General features: G+C 41.8%; 1 protein-coding gene across 14 annotated transcripts in view; it reads right to left on the bottom strand.

Moving 5' to 3' along the window:
- The window catches only part of HMGN3 (high mobility group nucleosomal binding domain 3), a 1231743-nt gene that overhangs the window by 410829 nt on the left and 799946 nt on the right, over positions 1-20968 (bottom strand). The gene's annotated exons all lie outside the window — the stretch shown is intronic.

A 20968-nucleotide genomic window follows, 5' to 3' on the forward strand; every position in this document is an offset into this window, starting at 1 on the left:
CTCTTGACCTCAAGTGATCCGCCTGCCTCGGCCTCCCAAAGTGCTGGGATTACAGGCGTGAGCCACCACGCCTGACCCTACGTATATAACTGAAGTCTCTAGTTTGAAAATTTTCAGTCATAGACTCCAGTGTTGGGCAAATCCAGATTCCAGTAGCAGCTCAGCCATTAACTAGCTGTGTTACCTTGGATGGGTCACTTAATCACTTAGAACCTTAGTCTTCTTGTCTGTAAAACAGGTAACACTAAGCCTCTCTTACTGGTTTTCTATGAGGATTAATTGTATGTAAAGAGCCTGGTTTAGGAATGGCTTGATAAATACCAGCTATAATGGCAAGTCCGTGATGTTAGACAAGGCTGGACCCAGACTTTTAAAACTTCACTGCCAGGCGCAGTGGCTCACATCTGTAATCTCAGCACTTTGGGAGGCCAAGGCGGGATAATCATGAGGTCAGGAGTTCGAGACCAGCCTGGCCAACATGGTGAAACCCTGTCTCTACTAAAAATACTAAAAATTAGCTGGGCGCAGTGGGAGGTGCCTGTAATCCCAGCTACTTGGGAAGCTAAGGCAGAAGAATCGCTTGAACCCGGGAGGCGGAGGTTGCAGTGAGCTGAGACGGCACCACTGCACTCCAGCCCAGGTAACGGCGTGAGACTCCATCTCAAAACAAAAAACAAAAACCAAAAAACTTCACCATGCATGGGAGAGAACAAACATGTGCAGTCTATTAAATTCTATTATCTCAATTATAGCCTACACTGATTTCTGCCAGCATTCCCCATGATGGTTTTATTTTCCCTACCTTACCTTTATCTGGGAACTTCCAGATTATTATCACAGATCTGACAATAAGCGGATAAGAAAATTTTAATGGATTCCAAAGATAAGAATAGTTAAGGCTACCTACTTTCTGATACAGTGCTGCTAAAATACAAACCTGGAGCATCTATGCAATCCGAACTAGTGACTAATACAAAAATCATTTTGATTTGACTTTGAAATGAAGCTTGGGGTGTTTTGGCAACAATCTTCCTCTCTAATTAAGTTCTGCCTAGGATTAAAATCAATTCCCATTTCCTGAGCTCACATCAACTGAAAGCAGAAAGAGGCAGCTCAAAAACCTACTTGGTTTCAGAGAAGCCCACTTTGCTCAATGTTTAGTATTTGCCACAAAAATCCTTCAGCTATCCACAAAATGCACAGAACCAGACTATGTCTACTGATTAAGTGGGATGTGCACAGAATATTGATTTAATGAATTCAGCAGGCACTGCCCAATCTCATTCACATGCATCTGCATCCTTCCTGGCCGCATAAAGGTCAGGGAGCAGCCCTCAGAGACACTCGACTGCTGACCCTGCCTCTAGCAGCTTGTGGAAGGAGGCTTTCCCCAGGGCTCCTCGGGTTGTCCACTGTGGAAGGCTAGTCTTCCTAGGACTTTCATTCCCTGAGGGCGGGTGTGGGGACACCTCTACAGGCTGGTTAGACCCAAAGACAAGCAACATTCTGTTTAGATCACAGCTGATAAACAACTTTACCAGGCTGTCCTTTTTAGAATCAGAAATGAAAAGAATCTGCAGCTCAAAAGGAGAGAAGTTTTGAAGGGCATCTCTTCATTCTTATTCAAGCATCAAAACCTGCATCAAAATCCAACTGTTCAAGTGCCTGAAGCAGGCCTTTGTGCCTCAAATGTCTGAAATAGGGAGGTCATGACCAAATGAAGAAAGAGCTACATTTATTTTAGTGAAACGGACTCACTTTTGAATATTATAGGTTAGAGTATGTACTATCTTATAGTCCATACTTTCTGGGGACATTTTAGGGAAATGAGTAGAGTTATACCCTTTCTCAACACCTGATAGTGTTCATACTCTAGAGATAAGGCTTTTGTATAAACTTCAGAAACAATGTTTGTGTGAACTTTGAAAACCCCACCTGTCAGATAATTCGACTTCAGTTACTCCTGAAAAGGAACTTTTTTCTTTTTCTTTTTTTTTTTTTTTTTTGAGACAGAGTCTCACTTTGTCACCAAGGCTGGAGTGCAATGGCGCCATTCAGCTCACTGCAACCTCCATCTCCTGCATCAAAGCAATTCTCCCTGCCTCAGCCTCCCAAGTAGCTGGGATTACAGGTGCCCACCACCATGCCTGGCTAATTTTTGTATTTTTTAGTAGAGATGGGGTTTCACCATGTTAGCCAGGCTGGTCTTGAACTCTTAAACTCAGGTGATCCACCTGCCTAGGCCTCCCAAAGGGCTGGGATTACAGGCGTTAGTCACCATGCCCGGCCTGAAAAGCAACATTTTTTGACCTGATTCTTTTAAAGACATTCCGTATTTTCCCTGAAGGAAGGTGAGTTTGGGGCATTAAGTGGTGTGCAGCAGGGGCGACTTTGACCTGAGTTTCCGGCCCCAGTCCCAGTGCCCCTGCCATGGGGCAGTGAGAGAGGAGGAGCCCCCTGCTGTACTGTGTATTGAGCAGATATTCTTTGCATAATATTGTGGCTGAGTGATAGTCTGAACCATCCGCTTATGTTTTTTTCCAAAACGTTTTCTGTTCTCTATCCCTGCCCACTTCTCATTCTTGTTTCACTGCCTCAGGAGAGGTCCAGGGCATGATGGGTAGCAGAAGAGTTTTTAGATTCTCCTGGGTTTGGTTGTCCAAGAACCAAACCCAAGGAAGAGGACACAGTTTGAGGAAGAGGCAGAGGCCTGGGGGAGAGGAGAAGGAGAGCAAGCCTCCCTCTGGATTACAAAAGGGATTTCCCCAGGGCAGTGTCCAGGAGGAGAGAGTACACTGTGGACCCTGCTGGGATCTCTACAAGACTGGGCCCTGCTCTGAGGAGGGACTAGACTTCAGACTTTAGCTGCAGGGTGCTCCTAAGGAGGACACCCTTGGGCCTTGAGTACACAGCTTGGGAGGCAGATATGGCAGATGCAGAATCATTAGACTTCCCCGATGTGGTGCCGGCACAGTATTATAGACTAAAGGTGTCCTCCCAAATTCCTATGTTGAAGCCCTCACTCCTAATTGCTAGTATTAGGAGCCTCTGATTCAAGCTGAGACAAACTCTGAGTCAGGCTTATTGGTGGAAAAAAGTGTATGTTTTGTGGGTCATGGAGGCCAGTGGCCACAGCAGAGGAAAGGGGTAGTTTCAGAAAGGACTGAGACTGAAACCCAGGACAGACAGAAGCCAGGTACACAGAGAAGAGGAGGGCCAAAAGCCACTTTCTGATTTGGTGAGACCCAGGGAGTAGAAACAGAAAGAGCTGTGGAATTGGCCCAAGGTGACCTAGAAGTTTACTCCCTTGGAGGGGGTTCTGCTGCAGATAAGCACATCTGAGTTCCTTCTCAGGACTCAGCCCAAAGGTTGCTTGAGTAAGTGACTGATACAGGCACTAAGCAGAGGCAGCCGGAGGACTCACGGTCAACATCCTGCAATGGACAATAACCTTGACACCAGCACTCACGCAGTCTTGGATTGATTGGTTGGAAGCATCCCACTGCTTGGGAGGCCATAAGGTCCCTTGGTTATTTTAAGTTTGGGAGACTCACAACAGATCACACTTCTGAGGGTGGGAGTGATCAAAAGGAGATTCTGTTTCAGCCAATCAGTGAGTGGGGCCGGACTACACCATAAGTTTACAGCCTTGACTGAACTTCCAGGCTGATATTGTTTGAAAAAAATAACAAGAGTTCAGCTTGACCATTGTCACCACAGTGATTTCTGTGAAGCCTCTTCTGCTCAGGGTAACTCTATAGCTTGATGCACCTTACTGGTTAATAAACATGCAAGCTTTGGAGGGGCACCCAGATGCAAATGTGGTTCTACACCGTACAAGATAAAGCACTTACTAGACAAACCTCTCTAAGCTTCAGTGTTCTCATGTATAAAAGGGGAATACCTCCCTCACAGATTTGCTATAAGGATTGATTTCAGCACACCTATGAAGTGCCTAGTGTACTACTTCATAGGTATTAAATACTCCACAAATTATTGCTTTTACTTTAAGGGTCTTTGGTTCTTTCTGTATATGAGTTGTAGCACACAGTACACTATACCCATCTAAATGACAAATAGTTTCTTTTTTTTTTTTTTTTTTTTTTTTTTTTTTGAGACTGAGTCTGGCTCTGTCGCCCAGGCTGGAGTGCAGTGGCTGGATCTCAGCTCACTGCAAGCTCCACCTCCCGCGTTTACGCCATTCTCCTGCCTCAGCCTCCGGAGCAGCTGGGACCACAGGCGCCCGCCACCTCGCCCGGCTAGCCTTTTGTATTTTCCAGTAGAGACGGGGTTTCACCGTGCTAGCCAGGAGGGTCTCGATTTCCCGACCTAGTGATCCGCCCGTCTCAGCCTCCCAAAGTGCTGGGATTACAGGCTTGAGCCACCGCGCCAGGCGACAAATAGTTTCTAGTTTTATGTATTTTTTCTAACATTGTGTATTTGTTTATTTTAAAGATCTGCTTTTAAACCACTCCTGTTTTTTTTTTTTTTTTTTTTTTTTTTTAGACAGAGTTTTGCTATTGTTGCCCAGGCTGTAGTGCAATGGCGCAACCTCCGCCTCCCACCAGGTTCAAGCGATTCTCCTGCTTCAGCCTCCCGAGTGGCTGGGATTACAGGCATGTGCCATCATGCCCAGCTAATTTTCTACTTTTAGTGGAGACAGGGTTTCTCCATGTTGGTCAGGCTTGGTCTCAAACTCCCAACCTCAGGTGATCCGCCCACCTTGACCTCCCAAAGTGCTGGGATTACAGGCGTGAGCCACCGCGCCCGGCCTAAACCACTCCTGCTTTCTCAAGGGTCTTATTTTGTAATAATGTGGGCTGAAGTCACCTTCTTCTGTTGTGTTCAGGAGGCAGTGAGGCCTTGAACAGCTATTAATGACACTTCCTCAGCAGAGTGGCACAGCATGACTCACATCAGATGGCAGGGCAAGAACACCCACAAGGAGAAACAGGAACCCATTTGCATTATAATCCTGCATGTGGCATTTTAAATACATGCCCATATGAAGTGGATGCTGAAAGGGGTGACTGTAGGAAAGGCAGAAAAATAAAGGGAGGCGAGGATCTGGAGGCAGGAGTAATAAGAATCAATATTCATTGAGATTCTTGGTTATGTGGCGGTTCTGTTCCCGGCCCTTTGTACACATTTTTCTCACTTCATCCTAATAATGACTGTGTGAGAGGTGGCTTATTATCCTTGTTCACTAATTAGGAAGATACATTTCAGAGATGTCAAGTGACTTGCCTGAGGTCACACAGGCAGGCTCTGCATCCAGATTTTTCTGACTTCAGAGCTCATTCTCTTACTGGGAAGAATAACAATGCCTCAAGGAGGCTGGTCCGGAGTCAGCACTCACCAAGTTAGGACCATACCTCTCGTTCTTTATGGTTCCATTCAGGGGTAGGACAAGATGACCTCCACGGTCCCTCAACCTGTCACATACTGCCCTTTTTGTTTTGGGAAGCTCTGCTCAGGGGTTCAGGGAAGCAAAAAGAAAGTGCATGGAGTGGTTAGTAATTCATATACAAATTTCCACTCAACTTTTGATTATGAAAAAAACAGGGCTGGTCACGGTGGCTCACGCCTGTAATCCCAGCACTTTGGGAGGCCGAGGCAGGCAGATCACCTGAGGTTGGGAGTTTGAGACCAGCCACGACAATGGAGAAACCCTATCTCTACTAAAAATACAAAATTAGCCAGGTGTGGTGGCGCATGCCCGTAATCCCAGCTACTCAGGAGGCTGAGGGAGGAGAATCGCTTGAACCCAGGAGGCAGAGGTGGCAGTGAGCTGAGATCGCATCACTGCACTCCAGCCTGGGCAACAAGAGCAAAACTCCATCTCAAAAAAAAAAAAAAAAGAAAAAAAGAAAAGAAAAGAAAAGAAAAAAGAAAACACTTTTATTCAACAATTATTAACATTTTATCATATTTGATTACTCTGCATTTATCTATATGTACTTCTATCTGGATTTTTGAAATTAAGTAGTAGAGGCCGGGCGCGGTGGCTCAAGCCTGTAATCCCAGCACTTTGGGAGGCCGAGACGGGCGGATCACGAGGTCAGGAGATCGAGACCATCCTGGGTAACACAGTGAAACCCCGTCTCTACTAAAAATACAAAAAAAACTTAGCCGGGCGAGGTGGCAGGCGCCTGTAGTCCCAGCTACTCAGGAGGCTGAGGCAGGAGAATGGCGTGAACCCGGGAGGCGGAGCTTGCAGTGAGCTGAGATCCGGCCACTGCACTCCAGCCTGGGTGACAGAGCGAGACTCCGTCTCAAAAAAAAAAAAAAAAAAAAAAAAAAAAAAAAAAAAAAAAATTAAGTAGTAGATACCTTGAAACTTTATCCCTAAATATTTTATTCTGCATCTCCTAAGAATATGGACATTTTCTTACATAATCACAATATTATTATCACACCTAAGAGAATGAACAATCGCTCCCTATTTATACTGAAGTTTAATATCCTGTTCAGGTTAGCATTTTCTTCTCTTCAAAAGGTCCTTTATACTTTTGTTTTTTGAATCAAAACCCAATCAAGTTTTACCTGTTGTGTTTGGTGAAGCAAGTTAAACAAGATTGGTCCCTCAAACTTTGGTGTGTTTGTTTTGTTTCATGACATTGACTTTTAGAAGAGTCCAAACCAAAGTTTGGTAGATTAAGCCATATTCTGGATTTGTCTGATTGTTTTCTTGTAATGTTAGTTCTCCCCACTCTCTCCCAATTTCTCCTGTAAACTGGAAGCTCAATCTAGAGGCTGAATTGGAATTAGGTTAGCTATTTTGGCAGGGATACTTCATAGGTGATTTGTACTTCAAATTGCAACAATCAGGAGGCACTTAAAGCCAGACTGTCCCACAGTGGTGACATGAAATATGATCACTTGGCTACAGTGATGACACACAGGTCCTTCCATTGTAAAAGTATGGAATTTCCTGGAAAGCAGCCAGCAATTGGTAAATAATCGGTTCCATAGGAACCTTATATTTGATGGTATTAGCACTCATTGATATTTATGTAATTATGTAGATTATTTAATTAATAAATGTAACATGCTAATTTTCTAAATTATTATTTCTTCTTTATTTATCTGCAAGCATATCTATGTAAAGAAGAGCTTCTTACCTATTGGGGATGAATTATATTTCCTTTTAAAAAGGCAGGCTAAGTGCTTAATTCTTTCTCTTTGCTAATTTTCAGAATAAGGACTTGCTGCAACAGTCACTTTCAACGGTTGCAAATTAGTTTTTTTGTCTCTCTTTCAACAGTTCTATGAACTATGTCGATTTTTACTTATTCAATTTTTATAATCAGTTGCAGTCACTGATCTTGGTATTCAAATTGACCCAAATTTGGCCAGAGGGAGCTCTTCAAACTGGCTTCCTCCTATGTCCTTTTGAGATATCCCCATCATTCTCTGGGCTTTTCTTGGCACAAGAAAATGGCCAGGCTGGGCCAGGCGCGGTGGCTCACGTCTGTAATTCCTGCACTTTGGGAGGCCAAGGCGGGCGGATCACGAGGTCAGGAGTTTGAGACCAGCCTGGCCAACATGGTGAAACCCCATCTCTACTAAAAGTACAAAAATTAGTCGGGCATAATGGCATGCGCCAGTAGTCCCAGCTACTCAGGAGGCTGAGGAGAATCGTTTGAACCTCCTTCAGGGAGGCAGAGCTTGCAGTGAGCCGAGATCACGCCATTGCACTGCAGCCTGGGCAACAGGGAGAGACTCCGACTCAAAAAAAAAAAAATGGATAAATAGTAAGACCAGGCACCATGGTTCACGCCTGTAATCCCACCACTTTGGGAGGCTGAGGCGGGTGCATCACTTGAAGTCAAGAGTTCGAGACCAGCCTGACCAACATGGAGAAACCCTGTCTCTACTACAAATACAAAAATGAGCCATGCATGGTGGTATGTGCCTATAGTCCCAGCTACCTGGGAAGCTGAGGCAGGAGAATTGCGTGAACCTGGAAGACAGGTTGCAGTGATCTGAGAATGCCCCACTGGACTCCAGCCTGGGTGACAGAGTGAGACTCTGTCTCAAAAAAAAAAAAAAAAAAAGATAAACAGTAAAAGTGCTGTGTTGCAAAGTCACTCGAAAGTCACCTATGTGGGCCGGGCGCGGTGGCTCAAGCCTGTAATCCCAGCACTTTGGGAGGCCGAGACGGGCGGATCACGAGGTCAGGAGATCGAGACCATCCTGGGTAACACAATGAAACCCCGTCTCCACTAAAAATACAAAAAAATTAGCCAGGCGTGGTGGCGGCGCCTGTAGTCCCAGCTACTCGGGAGGCTGAGGCAGGAGAATGGCGGGAACCCGGGAGGCGGAGCTTGCAGTGAGCCGAGATCGCGCCACTGCACTCCAGCCTGGGCGACAGAGCGAGACTCCGCCTCAAAAAAAAAAAAAAAAAAAAAAAAAAAAGAAAGTCACCCATGTGTAATGCAGTTAAGATAACTTGCTTCAGTTTGATTTCAAATTTAGTTTGCTTTAATTTTTCCCTGTAATAACTTTTAATTTTTAACAGGTAAAACATGTTTGAGCCATTATATGAATTTGGGCTATATAGCTCAAATTCGAAACTATATAAAAAACATGATTAGGAAAATCTACCATATCCATTCATATCCCCTCCACCTTGTCTCCCTACCTCTCCACCTCCTGACCCCTCTAGGTAACCACTTATTTTGTCTTTTTGTTTGATGTTTTATTACATATCTGTGTGTATAATTTCCTTCCCTTCTTACACAAAAGACATCAAACTGTCTTCCCTGCTCTGTGCTTTGTTATTTTCCTCCCTAACAATATTAGCAATCTATCCTGGAAAATCCATGTAGTACACACATACCTTCCTTATTCTTTATTGTCACTGTATACTTCAGTCAGCAGTCCTATGCTGTTGTTGTTGCTATTTAGCCTCAAAACAAGTGGTTTAGTTTATATTTTCTTACTTGCCTTTGTTGCCTTTGTTTATACCCTCCTGGTCCTCATCGGCATTTGAGGTTTCTGCTAAGGCTTTCCAGATGGGCAGAGGCAGAGAATGCCAGGTACAGCTGACTCCTAGAGAATTCATCGCATTAACTCCACTTGTCTTTGGAGGAGATGAGGATAAGCAGGACCCTCATTGCTGCTGTTTCCCCCATTTCCAGCCCCATCACCCTGAGCTTTTTCAACTTTAGGTGAAAAGATGGAGAGGGATGAATGAGGGGAGGTGTGTGGCTTTAATACACCTTGGTTTTAGCTTCCACATCTATTCTTTTTCCTTTCTATAGTAGACATAAGTGGGAATCACTTCCCTCTTGTGCTAATTTAAAGGCAATTTTATTTTATTTTTATTTATTTATTTATTTATTTTGAGACGGAGTCTCGCTCTGTCGCCCAGGCTGGAGTGCAGTGGCCGGATCTCAGCTCAATGCAAGCTCCGCCTCCCGGGTTCACGCCATTCTCCTGCCTCAGCCTCCCGAGTAGCTGGGACTACAGGCGCCAGCCACCTCGCCCGGCTAGTTTTTTGTATTTTTTAGTAGAGACGGGGTTTCACCGTGTTAGCCAGGATGGTCTCCATCTCCTGACCTCGTGATCCGCCCGTCTCGGCCTCCCAAAGTGCTGGGATTACAGGCTTGAGCCACCGCGCCCGGCCTTAAAGGCAATTTTAAAAAAGAGACCTGAGATTTTACTAACACTTAGAAGTCACACCATTTGTTTTTAATGGGAAGCAAAGAAAAATATTGCACAATGAAGCTAGAGCCTCCCTTTTCAAAAACAAATGTGTCTGATCTCTCAGAATAGCTTTAAATGTGTGTATGCGAATTCTCTTTACATTGATTTTTCTCCTTGCTCATCTCCAAAGGTCATACCACACATATTCTCCAGTTGTTGTTTTTCTTTCCTGCTGTGTTCCATTTACCATTCTCATAGAAGCCTGGTTCTGCCCTTTTTCCCCCCTGGAATAATAAACTAATGTTCTTTCTTGCTGGATAATTATTTTGCAAATCTCTTTTACAAAGCTCATTTTTTAGGTTGTTTGTCCTATTTCTGTCTTACTCTTTTAAAAAATGGTGGATAGGCCGGGCGCGGTGGCTCAAGCCTGTAATCCCAGCACTTTGGGAGGCCGAGACGGGCGGATCACGAGGTCAGGAGATGGAGACCATCCTGGCTAACACGGTGAAACCCCGTCTCTACTAAAAAATACAAAAAAAAAACTAGCCGGGCGAGGTGGCTGGCGCCTGTAGTCCCAGCTACTCGGGAGGCTGAGGCAGGAGAACGGCGTAAACCCGGGAGGCGGAGCTTGCAGTGAGCTGAGATCCGGCCACTGCACTCCAGCCTGGGTGACAGAGCGAGACTCCGTCTCAAAAAAAAAAAAAAAAAAATTAAAAATGGTGAATAAATTCATTTGGCTAAATTTAAAGATTTTTTTTTTTTGGCCTGATTTCCTTCCGACCTTTATGAGTGAAATGGCAAAAATAAAATAATGCAATGAGGCGTGTGTATCAGACAATTGATGCATGTTAGGTGCATTATTATTGCCTGGCTTGTGAATTACTTATGCTTTAGCACATGCGGAATAAATTAACCATGCTCTCAATATATCACCCATTGGTCCTCGGAGGATAACTGTTTCATGGGACTTTGGAGAGTCCTGTGTGAGGGTTGGCATCCTTTTTAGCCTTTAAGTCAAGCAGAAGGTGAAGCAATGATAATTTCCCAGCCTGAAAAAACGGGGAAGAGGTCCTTAGAGAGAAAAAGAACCTGTATGGGGAAAGGAGATAAAAGAGTAGATGTGAAAGAAAAGTGGGGAAGAGGGAAAGAAGAGAATGGGAGAAAGGGAGAGGATTGGGGGATAGCACAGAGAAGAATAGAAAGGATCTAAACTATGTTAGAGACACAAGTCTGATGGAAAGAATTATCTGCTGAGAGTTGGAAGTCACGTTTTCCAATTTTGTTTCTGCACATCTTGCTATCCAGGGAATCTAAGGAATTTGGTGTAAATCAAGCACTTTGGGAAATATAGTGACTTTTAAAACTTTTTAAAAATTTTTGGAGTTGGAGTCTCGCTACGTTGGCCAGGCTGGTCTTAAACTTCTGGTCTCAAATGATTCTCCCATCTTAGCCTCCCAAAATGCTGGGATTACAGGTGTGAGCTACTGAGCCCAGCCATGTCTCTTTTTATTAGTAACTAATAGTTGTGAGTGTTGACCTTGTACCTGGCACTTACTCAAACACTTGGCATGGATTATGTCATTTAATTCTCATCCCAAGCCTAGGAGTTAGGTGTCATCACTATCTCAATTTTGCTGATATGGAAATCAAGGCACAGATACTGCTATGGTCTGAATGTTTGTGTGTTCCCCACCCCAAAATTATATATTGACACCTAATCACTAATGTGATAGTGTTAAGAGGTGGGGGCTTCTGGATGATTAGGTCATGAAGGTATAGCTCTCATGAATGAGATTAGTGCCCATATAAAAGAGACCTGGAGAGCTAGCTAGCCCCTTCTACCATGTGAGGACACAGCAAGAAGGTGCCATCTATGAACCAGGAAAGAAGCCCTCACTAGACACTGAATCTGCCTTGATCTTGGACTTCCCAGCTTTCAGCACTGTTAGAAATAAGCTCATGTTGTTTGTAAGTTACCCAACTTATGGTATTTCATTATACCAGCCCAAGCTGACCAAGACAGATGCTGAGTAATTCACCCAAGACTGCACCAAGCAAATAATTGTGGCAGTCACCATTCGTTGCCACTCATCCCCTGTTGTCTTTCTTGCTAGCAGAACCCCAGTAGTTTCAGTCCCAGGGGATGAATGATAACAGACCTTAACCCGTCCTGGCTCTCTCATTCTCCTTTTTGATATGCACTTTCCCAGCCTCAACTTGCAGATGGCCATGTGACCCAGATCTGACCAGTGAGGTATAAGAAGTCTGCTGGAGTACTTCTGGGGAAGCTCTTCCTCCCTAATAAAAGGAAATCATATTTTCTGCTTGTCGTCTTCTTTCTTCCTATTTGGGATGATGGTATGAAGATGCCATATTTGAGGTTGTGGCAATCACCTTGCAACCATGAGGTGGTAAGAAGCCCAAGGAAGAGCATCATGCTGAAGATGGCAGAATGGAAAGTGGAGTGTTGTGGGCTTTGAGGACATTGTTAGACTGATGTAATAAACCTGGTTTAACCTCCCTGTACACATCTTGTTATGTGAAAGAATCAAATGTCACTATTGCTGTTGGAAATTTGTCAGATTTGACCAAACTGGCAGCTGCATATATATCAATTAATATGGGAACTGAAGCAGATTTTGGAAACAGGAAGCCTGTCTTCATTTTAGGTTGATAGGCTGCTATTTAGTGCTGCAGAATTCATTTCGTCCAGCACCTCCCCCACCCACAACCTTGACTACAAAGACAATTGTTACTCTTAACTGAGGAACAGTGGCAAAATGTAGCAAATTATAAGAAAATAGGCACTGATGAGATTTTAATTTCCTAAACTATTACTTATTCTACTTTACTATCTAAAACTAGAACAATAATGATACGTATTGCAAGTAAACTTTAGATCATACCTCAAAGATTCCTTTCAAAGGCCCCGGATTCTGTGTCTCTTTGCATGGTTCTCACACAACCACTCACTCATGACCTTTGTGCTTCTACCCAGGATTCCAGTTTGTGCTAGCTAAAACTGTTTCACTCCATCCCCCAACACACACCTCTCTGCTTTATTAATCTTCATATTTCCAGCACCTAATACAGTGTCTAGATATATTAGCAACTTGGTGAATGAAATTAAAATTGTCTGATACCTTCTGTATTGAATAGCTACTTGAGTCATTGGGTTTTTAGGAATTACCAGGGCATATTAACATTTTTTCTGGTTTTGAGAGATGATTTTTTTAAAACTAATTATTTCCAATTTAAAGAATTGCAAATTGCTGAAGAGAGGAAGTTTGATAAGTTACCGATAAAGAGCAAGTGTTCAACAAATAAACTGAATTGAGCAGCATGCTCTTTTAAAAAGCTATGTGTTCTGGGCAAAGGTAAACTGGTTAAAGTAAGGCATTTCACTACATTGTTCTTTGGGCATAAAAAACTTAATGAGCTTTAAAAATATGCCTGATTGCCGGACATGGTGGCTCACGCCTGTAATCCCAGCACTTTGGGAGGCTGAGGCGGGCGGATCACTTGAGGTCAGGAGTTCAAGATCAGCCTGGCCAACATAATGAAACCTCATTTCTACTAAAAATACAAAAATTAGGCGGGCATGGTAGTGCGCACCTGTAATCCCAGCTACTCAAAAACCTGAGGTGGGAAAACTGTTTGAACCTGAGGGGCGGCGGTTGCAGTGAGCCGAGATCGTGCCACTGCACTCTGGCCTGGGCAATACAGTGAGACTCCACCTCAAAAAAAAAGTCTGATTTACAATCGGGGGCAATTAACATGGGAAAGACTAAATGCTGTCATTGAGTGCTTCGTTTTGTCCCAAACTTCATGATACCTGGGTCGGATAAGGGCTTCTGAGTAGGCTGAATTTATAGGAAAGTGTTCCCTGACATCAGTGTTAAATCTATTTCCATTTAATGCAAAAATGCTTTCCCCTTGAAAGCTGCTATTTAAACACAAAGACTCTCATTGCAGTACAGACCAGAGTGATATCTGCAGTTTGAGTTGCCTTTGAATATATTAGATGGAGATGGACACAAAGAACTGAGGAAAAGAAGTGGTAAGCTAATGTTAAAGTGTCTGGTTTTTCTCATCTCTGATTTTACTTTCAGGAAAAATTAGAGAAATTTGAAGGTGAAGACTTAATTGTTCTTTTTAAACTCTTTATGGCTTAAGGTGTTAAAAAGCACTAAAGGCAAATGTTCTTAATTTCCATTCAGTAGGCCCTTCAAAATCACAGGAAAAAGAATAATAAAAATATGTATGCTACACAAACAATAACACTTTATGTTTGTTTAACCTGACTTTTCCATTTTCTCTAATTGTATCTATATGTAAACATTTTCTTATACTTCTTCTATTGCAATTATTTTAAATGGCCTTTATGCCTAGCATAATGAGAACTTATAATGAATTATAAAAACTCATTAGCAGTGTATTTATGAGAAATCAAAATAGTTTCTGAATTCAACAATAACCTAAATGCAAATTTTATGTTTATTATAACATGGTAATCATTTAAAAGTGGTGAACTAATAAAACCAAATACAGAGTATTGGAAATCCCTGTAACTTGTGTTGCCTAGAACTATTTCAGCAATAATCAACATTGAACCTTTATTTTGTTATAGTGTTGTCATCTCCTGACCTGGAATGCAATCTGGGAAAAACATAAATATATCGTCTATACTATATATAGTATATCATATATATATCATTTATACTATATATAATATCATATATATCATCCATATATTATTATAATGGTTAATATATAACAACTATATATTAATCAAAAACATAAAAATATCTATAGTTAATATTTTTGATTAACATATAGATGATATATTAACCAGAAAAAGATGACTAGGAGAGTCCTACAAGATTAAAAAATGAAATAAAAATAAAGAACACAAAACAATATCTGATCTTTTCCTTTAAGCACAAAGCATACTTGTAATATGTTCAGTATCATCTTCCCCAATTAGGCCATAATTTCCATGAAGGTAGGGACTGTGTTTAATTTACTGCTGAATCCCCAGCATCTAGTATAGCATCTGGCAGAAACTGAGTGAATATAGCTGCAAGAAATGAACTGCACACAAGGGCTTCAGTTTATCCAGCGGTTACCCTACCAGCAGATCTCAAAGCTTCCTTGTTATTGCTGCAGGATGGCAGCTGTACAAGTCATCACCCTTCCATCTCTTCTCTTTTTCAGTTTGCTGAGTTTTCAGTAGGAATAAGGTGCTAAGGGAATGAAAGTGCTTTTTGGTTTTTGGGTATTTTTTCCTGTCAGATAGGATAAAGAACCCTATTGGTTGAGGGGAATGTGAACTGATTCAAGAATATGTCCTGGGTGGGCTCCATGGCTCATGCCTGTAATCCCAGCACTTTGGGAAGCCAAGACGGGAGGACTGCTTAAGCCCAGGGTTCCAAACCAGCCTGGGCAATGCAGACTCTGTGTCTACAAGAAAATTAAATGAATAAACTAGCCAGGTGTGCTGGCGCATGCTTGTATTTCCAGCTACTCAGGGAGCTGAGGTGGGAGGATCTCTTGAGCCCTGAAGGTCAAGGCTGTAGTGATCTGTGTTCGCACCGCTACACTCCAAACTGAGCAACAGAGCAAGACCCTGTCTCTATTAAAATACATATACGCGCACACACACACACACACACACACACGCACATATATACACACACACATATATACACACATATACATACACATACCCACGCACACACACACATAATTTACCTCCATTCCTTAATCATGAATGTTGAAAGTTCCATTTAATTCAGGAATTGGTTAGTATGGTTCCTGATAATTAAAATTTTATTTGATCAAGAATAGACAGAATTGGCCTGATGAAACAACATAAAACAGTAGATAAGTTCTCTTTTTATGAAATTCAAGCTGCATTATTTGACTTTATTGCTGCTTCATTTCACAAATATTCTTCTTATCTTAATTATGGCCTCTAAACTTCAATAACATCAAAAAGACTTTGTTAAGTACTTTAATTGAACATAGCACTGTATAAAGAGGCTTATACAAAACCAGATACTTGTTATTTAGAAAGTTAAAATCACACACATGAAACGAATATTTATAGGATTTATATGCTTTGTGCAAATGCAGGCCCTTTCCTGATTTACTTTGCATGATTAATAATAGATAACATTTATGGAGTCCTAACTATGTGCCAGGCATGGTATCAAAAAGCACTGTACATACATCATCTCTATTAAGCCCTGCAACAACCAGGAAGGTAAGGAAGATGAGGTATTGGCAAGTTAAACCAGCTGCCTAATGTCATATAGCTGTGACATTAACGCAGGTATAGCTTCCCATTCTTTAACCCCTCTGGCCTACCCCTTCCCTTAACCTCCTCTCCCACAAATCTATCATCCACTGACAGCCAAAGGTGCTGACTCAGTTTTTGAAGGAACAACCACTTTGAATTGGAAAGTGATTGTGACAAGCATGGTGTGGGCACTGTGAAGTCCCTTAAAAAGTTAAATCCTTGGGGAGCCAGGTAATATTAGTTTAAGAGCTGTTAAGAACGGGGCAGCCCTAACAGAACAAAATTATTGGTCAGATTCAATTCTATTCTAAAATTAAAATCTGGGCCAGATGTGCTGGCTGACACCTGTAATCCTAGCACTTTGGGAGGCTGAGGCAGGAGGATTGCTTGAGGCCAGGAGTTCAAGGACAGCCTGGGCAACATAGCAACACTCTGTCTCTAAATAAGTAAATAAATAAAAATAGAATTGGGATGGTTGAGACTTCAAACTGTTTAAAAGAACTCTTTATTTAATTTGTAGATAAACCTTAATGAAGGATATTTATGTTACCTGATTTCCTTTATAGCTTCTGCCCTTGCTCTCTCCCTCTACCATCAAATTTCCAAAGAGGAGAGATGAAAGATGTATCATTGCCTCTATTACCTCATCAGGTTCCAGTCCTCAAGACACTGCAATCTGGCTTCTGTCTCCACTTCTCTAATGGAAGTGCTCTCACAAAGGTCAGCAATGATAATAAACTATTACCATGATAACAGCTAGTGCTTCTTGTGGATTTATTGGGTGCCAAACTCTGGGCTCAGTGCTTTACAATGGAGAGAGAAACCTGGAGGACCACAGGGCTGTGCCTGTAGATGGTGAGTTTAGTGAGCAAACCTGAGTTTACTGGGCTCAGTTTTTAAAAATCAAGCCAACATTCAAAAACCAGAATACTTCAGCTACAGTCCTCATGGTGCCCACCCTTTGCATGAAGTGAATATATTTGCACTTGGATCTTCCTTACCTCCCTAATCAGTGTCACCTGCCTGACCCCTAAAGAAGCATGATTTACTACCCACGCTTTACATAGGTATTCTGGTCAGGATTTAATAGTTGAAAGAAAATAGACCCACTTAAAGTAGCTCAAGATAAAGGAGGGGGATTATGAAACAGCAACTCAAGGGCAGGAACCACGGCAGACTTGAATTCATGAAAACTAAGACTGGAAGCAAGACAACTGTGATCCTCCTTGTTAGTGTCTCAGCTTCTCACCACATACTGACTCCATTTCCCTGGACCACAGACTAGCTTCCTCTTTTTACTCATTTCAGTCCCTTAATTGCCTTAACTTGCTCAAAGCTTCTCATCCCAACCCTATCCCAGCCTCACACCATCTCCCTTTGTTCTATTGCTAACTGCCTTAGTCTTTAAATTTTCTAACTATAAATTCCTAAAAGAGGAATTTGAAGGACCTGCATGTATTTTCCAACCTGGTCACATATGTTGCAAATTACAAGCTGCAATAGGTCATGCCGGGGGAAGTACACAAATATGGTCCAAATATTCCAAATATCTGTGACCAGGTAGCCTGAGACTTCCCTCTAGAAGGGCTGTGGGTTGACAGGCACTATACAGCATAACTTAAATAATATCCCAAGGGTAGTTAATTCTCATTAGAATATTGATTGATAGCCATTATTTATACCCAGTTTATAGACAAGAAACTTGAGGCTTATGGAGGTGATGAAATTTGCCCAAGGAAAGTCTCTATTTTCAATATAATCTTTCTTGACTTTCAGACTAACATTCTTAGATAGTCTCTACATTTTGAAACTTAAAATTCTTCTCTTGGTTTCTGTGACAGTATACTCTTTCAGTTTTGTACTGTTCTGGTTGCTCCTCTACTATTTTTAATTCCTTGTTCTTCTTCCAATTCTTAAATGTAGGAGATCTCCAAGGGACTCTTCATGGCTCCTTCTTGTCTCTTTCCATATTTTCTTCTTAGGCAAAATAATAGGCTTCTGTAGATTTAGATATAGTCAGACATCATGATTTCTTTTTTTTTTTTTTTTTTTTTTGAGACAGAGTCTTGCTCTGTCGCCCAGGCTGGAGTGCAGTGGCCAGATCTCAGCTCACTGCAAGCTCCGCCTCCCGGGTTCACGCCATTCTCCTGCCTCAGCCTCCGGAGTAGCTGGGACTACAGGCGCCCGCCACCTCGCCCGGCTAGTTTTTTGTATTTTTTTAATAGAGACGGGGTTTCACCATGTTAGCTAGGATGGTCTTGATCTTGTGACCTCGTGATCCGCCTGTCTCGGCCTCCCAAAGTGCTGGGATTACAGGCTTGAGCCACCGCGCCCGGCCGACATCATGATTTCTTAACTTGGGGTTCTTGGATCTCCCCTCACCCCCAGCCTAAAGGGACTTGATAGAATTTAGGGGGTTCATGGACTTGAATGAGAAAAAAAATTCACATCTTTATCTTTTCACTAAACTCTAACTGAAATTTACCAATTCCTTCAATTATGAATGTAGTTAATAAGCCTTTGTAAGAGCAGTAACACTGTGACTTTGCTACCAATAGAAATCATAGGCATTTTCATATTTTCCAATTATTGCAAATATCTCAAAATTTTATCTTTTCCCTTTACTACTTCAAAATCACGACGGCCATTTGATCCACCACTCAATCTTAATATTTAATACATTAATAAAGAATCATACACATTATCATGTCAAAATTTTAACATTTTGGTAATTGTTTTGCAATACAGTTCCTTTGTAATCTTATACTTTCAAATTTTCTATATTTAGAAACTTTTTTTTTGAGAAACCACCGATAGATTTCATCAGACTACTAAAGGGTCCTTGGCACTCCTCTTACTCCCACACAAAAAAATGGTCAAGAACCCCTACTTTAAAACATTCTAGCCATGTGGTCTATCAGGACTTGGAAAGGCGATAAAGTCCTAGGCAACACAGGAGCCACTTTCTTCAAGCCTAATGACCTGCTCGATTTTCTTAGTCTTATCTTTCAGTTTTGACTACCCGCTCTATCTGTAGACCTTATGTGTAAGATTGGCATCTAATACTCTCTGTGGTCTAATAACCTGGTGTTGATCTTGGACCTCTAGCCTACATCCTAGATTGCGTTCTGCTCTCAGTTACTCTTCCACTTTGTTTACTGACTCTGGGTCTCACCTCCATAATGGCCTTGCTGTTTTACTGGATTGCTAACACATTTTCTCCTGCATACAAGGTCGAAAGGTGAACCTTTTCATTCAGGGTGGAAAAAATAGAGGATTCTTCTTGAAGTATAGTTCCGACAATATCCTTCTGTTCCTCAGAATACATTTGGACACAGACTGCTTATGAACTTCTCAGGGCACTTTTCGTTCCATGAAACAAAACCTATTTCAGGTGGCTTAAGCAAGATGAGGAACTTACAGATACAGAGATATTACACAGCCCTCAAGAGCAGGGATATAGGAACAGGTTGAACAGGATCAGAGATTGGCAAACTTTTTCTGTAAAGGCCAGATGTAAATGTATTAGGCTTTGTGGGCCATATGACCTCTGTCAGTCTACCATAGACAATACCAAGAGGAACGTGTTTCAGTAAAACTTTATTTACAAAACAGGCAGCCATGTGCATTTGATACGCAGGTCATAGTTTGCGGACCCTTAGATGACAGTATTGTCAGGACTCTTTCTAAAACTTAGAGCTATTATCTCCAACTCTTTTTTACAAATTATCTGTTGTTCTCTTTCTACCGACTAGCTTCTTCAGCTTCTCTGATTCTCATGTTGGAAGCTCTGAGCTTCCATGTCACAAATTCAAGCTCTCTTGTTTTCCCAGTTCCAATTCTGAATCTTTAGGGTAGAAATGTTGTTTGGCCTTGCTTGGCTCAGGTGCTCACTCCTAGATCAATAAGCTGTGGTCAGAGGGTTAGGTCCTGCTGTATGTCCAGGGCTTTGGGGACCCTTACAACTTCTAGGATCAGAGGAAAGGAGCAGAAATCCCAAGGAGCTGAGCAGATAACCCAGTGAAAGTCCTTTGTTGGTATTCATTCAAACCTACTTTTTCACATTGTCCTCTACTAGTCCCCTCATATTCCTTTCTGAAGTAAAACCAACTCCTTGCTGTTCTCCTCACACACCCTGAATAGTCTCACCCTGCATCCTCACGATCTGCAGACAGAAATTCCACTCATCTTTAAAGTACCTTCTACAATGGCCACCTTTTTCCTTTACATCCACACAACACTGTATTGGTGCAGTGTGTCTTGTTCTGTCCCTATTTCTGTATCTGCCTTTTTCTTTCCCAGACAATAGGTGCTCTGCTGACAGAGAAATGACTTGTTCAACTTTTATCCATTCTTGTACCTTTCACGGAGTAGGTTCTGAGTTCCAATTATTTGAGTTTAACAATATCTTCATAGCTGAATAATTCCAAACTGAAGAAAATGTCGACTTTTATAAAGACTTGCATTTATACAGGAATTATGGTATCTACTTTTAAGAAAATTACTTTCTATTTTATAAACATGCATTTCCACATTTATGGTAGCAAAATCAAAGTACATTTGCCAAGAGATACTAAAGACAGCAAAGCTTCTATTTAAAATTTTAAACACGAAGAAGAAATAAAGTCCCATTAGGATTGTCTCTTCTATTATTGAAGGAAATTTAAAAAGATTCCTACTACAGAAATGGCTTTAAGAAAAGCAATAGAAAAGGTTACAAACTTGAAATATTCATAACTGCTCTAAAAAGTACTTCATAATGATTGCTCTTTGTGCAAGAAATTTATCAAAGAGCCACAGACCTCATCATCTAATTTCTTACTTTTTCTTAATTAACATTGTTCCCAGACCTCTGCTAAACTCCCGTGTTGAAAGGAAAGAAGTAAATACAGTACAGCAGGGAAAACTGGTTCCTTTCAACAAAACTGTGAGAGAGGCTTGAGCTTTTGTCAAACAGAAAGCACTTGATAAAAAACTATTCCTAAACTATTAGCAACTATCTAAAAGCTT

This window comes from Macaca thibetana, chromosome 4, assembly GCF_024542745.1.
Source record: "Macaca thibetana thibetana isolate TM-01 chromosome 4, ASM2454274v1, whole genome shotgun sequence".
In the NCBI taxonomy this organism is placed as follows: domain Eukaryota; kingdom Metazoa; phylum Chordata; class Mammalia; order Primates; family Cercopithecidae; genus Macaca; species Macaca thibetana.